Genomic DNA, 5000 nt, shown 5'->3' on the forward strand with positions numbered 1-5000 from the left:
AAAGTCGGGATTTTTTCTAAGTGTCAACTTATAAAGTGGGGATTTTTTCTAAGTGTCAACTTATAAAGTCGGGATTTTTTCCAAGTGTCAACTTATAAAGTGGGGATTTTTTCCAAGTGTCAACTTATAAAGTGGGGATTTTTTCCAAGTGTCAACTTATATAGTCGGGATTTTTTTTCAAAGTGTCAACTTGTAAAGTGGGGATTTTTTCCAAGTGTCTACTTTTGGTTCACCATGCCTTCCAGAGTCAAAGAAGCCCCCGAGTGAGACCCAAAGAACCGGACCGAGTGATGTCATTTGGGGTCCTATTTTCAGTCATTTTGTGGGATTTCGGTGACGCCGAGGAGGGAAGCAGGTGTCAAGGGACAGGGGGGTGCCTGTCCCTTTAAGAAGGCCGGCTTGCCGTGGATCTACACCCGGGTAGGGAATTCAAAACAGGTCCCTCTATTTGCTGGAAGTCAGCACGAAAAAAAGCTGGAAATATGACAGAGTGCCCCAAAAAAAAAAAGAAGCTGCAATGATGGCAGAGTGTCCATGTTGCTGTCCCTTTAGGAAGGCCGGCTCGCCGTGGATCTCCACCCGGGTGGGGAATTCCAAATAGGTCCCTCCATTTGCTGGAAGTGCCCCCCCAAAAAGCTGTCCATTTCCCCAAGTTTTTAAGGGAAACAAAAACCAGGGTTGGGGTTGGATGCATCACACTGTAAGTCTCGGCTGCAGCCAGAAGCAAGTATTAAAAAGGTAGACATCAACCATCATTTAAAAAGGGGAAAACAAATCCATTCATCAATAAATCATATCCAAATGTAAAAAAAGAGGCAGCTCAAAAGAGAGGGTGTGTGTCCAGCAGAAAATAGGCATGATAAACAAAGAGGGCTGGGGTTTGGAGGAGGGCAAAATGTCCCGCAGCCGGCCGCCCGAGTTCCGGGATGCCCAGCACGTCCATAACGCACCCCGCAAAGTCAAACTGGAAGTGGAGGGGAAAAAAGCTGGGAAAGAAGTTAAATGTCCTCAAAGTGTTCCAAAATCAGTCCCACGAGTCCCGCAGCTGGCCACCCGAGTCCAGGGAAGCCCGGCACCTCCGTAACAAGGCCCGCAAAGTCACACTGCAAGTGGGGGAGAAAAGCTGGCAGAGTAGCCAAAAGTCCTCAAAGTGTTCAAAAATCAGTCCCCCACCAGCCCCGCAGCTGGCCACCCGAGTCCAGGGACGCCCGGCACAGCCGTAACGCACCCCGCAAAGTCAAACTGCAAGTGGGGGAGAAAAGCTGGGGGAAAATCCAAAAGTCCTCAAAGTTTTCAAAATCCGCACCCGGGACTGAGTCCAGCAAGTCCCCCCGGTCCCAAAAATGCCATTTTTTTCAAAAAATACCCAAAAAATGCGGGGGCCGGATTTCGGAACCGGCGTACCGCTTTCGGCCCGCGTGCCCTAGATTGGAGACCGATGTCAAAAATGGACGCCGGTCGGGTATTTTTTTCCTTGGGGTCTATAGAGAGTAAATCCGGAGGAAAATTGGCCTTACGAGCAAAGGGAGGGATTTTAGGGGGCATAACGTCCAGCCGCGTGCCTCCCGGGTCCCGGGGAAGAGAAAGTCCAGAAAACTCATAAAATCATGCCCAGCATGGAGATCCACAAGTCCCGCCGCAGGCCCGAGGCTTCCCGGGTCCCGGGAATGACCAAAAGACACCCAGGAGTGGACCATCGAAAGTGGGAGGGAAATGGAGGGAAAGTCGGGAAAAAGGTCCAAAATGGGTTGAAAATCATATGATCCCACCCAGGGTAGAGTTCCACAAGTCCCGCAGCGAGCTGCACGAGCCGCAGGAACACCGGGAATGACCAAAAGGCACCCAGAAGCGAACCAGCGAAAGTGGGGGGAAAATGGAGGAAAAGGAGGAAAAAGTACCAAATTGTTTAAAAATCCTACCCAGGATGGAGTTCCACAAGTCCCGCAGCGAGCTGCACGAGCCGCAGGAACACCGGGAATGACCAAAAGGCACCCAGAAGTGAACCAGCGAAAGTGGGGGAAAAATGGAGGAAAAGGAGGAAAAAGTACCAAATTGTTTAAAAATCCTACCCAGGATGGAGTTCCACAAGCCCCGCAGCGAGCTGCACGAGCCGCAGGAACACCGGGAATGACCAAAAGGCACCCAGAAGTGAACCAGCGAAAGTGGGGGAAAAATGGAGGAAAAGGAGGAAAAAGTACCAAATTGTTTAAAAATCCTACCCAGGATGGAGTTCCACAAGTCCCGCAGCGAGCTGCACGAGCCGCAGGAACACCGGGAATGACCAAAAGGCACCCAGAAGTGAACCAGCGAAAGTGGGGGAAAAATGGAGGAAAAGGAGGAAAAAGTGCCAAATTGTTTAAAAATCCTACCCAGGATGGAGTTCCAGAAGCCCTGCAGCGAGCTGCACGAGCCGCAGGAACACCGGGAATGACCAAAAGGCACCCAGAAGTGAACCAGCGAAAGTGGGGGAAAAATGGAGGAAAAGGAGGAAAAAGTACCAAATTGTTTAAAAATCCTACCCAGGATGGAGTTCCACGAGTCCCGCAGCGAGCTGCACGAGCCGCAGGAACACCGGGAATGACCAAAAGGCACCCAGAAGTGAACCATCAAAAGTGGGGGACAATTTGAGAAAAAGTTGGAAAAAGGTCCGAAATTGATTAAAAATCCTACCCAGGATGGAGTTCCAGAAGCCCCGCAGCGAGCTGCGCGAGCCGCAGGAACACCGGGAATGACCAAAAGGCACCCAGAAGTGAACCATCAAAAGTGGGGGACAATTTGAGAAAAAGTTGGAAAAAGGTCCGAAATTGATTAAAAATCCTACCCAGGATGGAGTTCCAGAAGCCCCGCAGCGAGCTGCACGAGCCGCAGGAACACCGGGAATGACCAAAAGGCACCCAGAAGTGAACCATCAAAAGTGGGGGACAATTTGAGAAAAAGTTGGAAAAAGGTCCGAAATTGATTAAAAATCCTACCCAGGATGGAGTTCCAGAAGCCCCGCAGCGAGCTGCGCGAGCCGCAGGAACACCGGGAATGACCAAAAGGCACCCAGAAGTGAACCATCAAAAGTGGGGGACAATTTGAGAAAAAGTTGGAAAAAGGTCCGAAATTGATTAAAAATCCTACCCAGGATGGAGTTCCACAAGTCCCGCAGCGAGCTGCACGAGCCGCAGGAACACCGGGAATGACCAAAAGGCACCCAGAAGTGAACCATCAAAAGTGGGGGACAATTTGAGAAAAAGTTGGAAAAAGGTCCGAAATTGATTAAAAATCCTACCCAGGATGGAGTTCCAGAAGCCCCGCAGCGAGCTGCGCGAGCCGCAGGAACACCGGGAATGACCAAAAGGCACCCAGAAGTGAACCATCAAAAGTGGGGGACAATTTGAGAAAAAGTTGGAAAAAGGGCCGAAATTGATTAAAAATCCTACCCAGGATGGAGTTCCACAAGTCCCGCAGCGAGCTGCACGAGCCGCAGGAACACCGGGAATGACCAAAAGGCACCCAGAAGTGAACCATCAAAAGTGGGGGACAATTTGAGAAAAAGTTGGAAAAAGGTCCGAAATTGATTAAAAATCCTACCCAGGATGGAGTTCCAGAAGCCCCGCAGCGAGCTGCGCGAGCCGCAGGAACACCGGGAATGACCAAAAGGCACCCAGAAGTGAACCATCAAAAGTGGGGGACAATTTGAGAAAAAGTTGGAAAAAGGTCCGAAATTGATTAAAAATCCTACCCAGGATGGAGTTCCACAAGTCCCGCAGCGAGCTGCACGAGCCGCAGGAACACCGGGAATGACCAAAAGGCACCCAGAAGTGAACCATCAAAAGTGGGGGACAATTTGAGAAAAAGTTGGAAAAAGGTCCGAAATTGATTAAAAATCCTACCCAGGATGGAGTTCCAGAAGCCCCGCAGCGAGCTGCGCGAGCCGCAGGAACACCGGGAATGACCAAAAGGCACCCAGAAGTGAACCATCAAAAGTGGGGGACAATTTGAGAAAAAGTTGGAAAAAGGTCCGAAATTGATTAAAAATCCTACCCAGGATGGAGTTCCAGAAGCCCCGCAGCGAGCTGCGCGAGCCGCAGGAACACCGGGAATGACCAAAAGGCACCCAGAAGTGAACCATCAAAAGTGGGGGACAATTTGAGAAAAAGTTGGAAAAAGGTCCGAAATTGTTTAAAAATCCTACCCAGGATGGAGTTCCAGAAGTCCCGCAGCGAGCTGCGCGAGCTCCGGGACCCCCGGGAATGACCAAAAGATACCCAGGAGTGAACCAGCGAAAGTGGGGGACAATTTGAGAAAAAGTTGGAAAAAGGTCCGAAATTGTTTAAAAATCCTACCCAGGATGGAGTTCCAGAAGTCCCGCAGCGAGCTGCGCGAGCTCCGGGGCCCCCGGGAATGACCAAAAGATACCCAGGAGTGAACCAGCCCAAGTGGGGGACAAATGGAAGAAAAGCCGGGCCAAGTCCAAAAAAGTTGGATTTTTTGCCAAAGTGTCAACATGCGTGATTTTGTCAGAGTGTCCACTTTTGGGATTTTTTCAAAGTCCAACAACGAGAGAGGCCTGGCCTCCAGCCTGTCTAGCCTCTTCCATGAGACACTTGGAAAAAATCCCGTGCAAAAAAAGTGGATTTTTTCAAAGTCCAACAACGAGAGAGGCCTAAGTTCCAGCCTCCTTAGCCTCTTTCTTCCGTGGAGCAAAAGTTGGATTTTTTGCCTAAGTGTCAACATGCGTGATTTTGTCAGAGTGTCCACTTTTGGGATTTTTTCTAAGTCCAACAACGAGAGAGGCCTGGCCTCCAGCCTGTTTAGCCTCTTCCATGTGACACTTAGAAAAAATCCCGTGCAAAAAAAGTGGATTTTTTCTAAGTCCAACAACGAGAGAGGCCTAACTTCCAGCCTCCTTAGCCTCTTTCGTTCACATACTTAGAAAAAAATCCCAGCGCCAAGCCCAATGCATTTCAATGGGATTTATTTTTCGAGCCGGATTTTTTCTAAGTCCAACAACG

Source organism: Nerophis ophidion, unplaced genomic scaffold (assembly GCF_033978795.1).
Source record: "Nerophis ophidion isolate RoL-2023_Sa unplaced genomic scaffold, RoL_Noph_v1.0 HiC_scaffold_364, whole genome shotgun sequence".
In the NCBI taxonomy this organism is placed as follows: domain Eukaryota; kingdom Metazoa; phylum Chordata; class Actinopteri; order Syngnathiformes; family Syngnathidae; genus Nerophis; species Nerophis ophidion.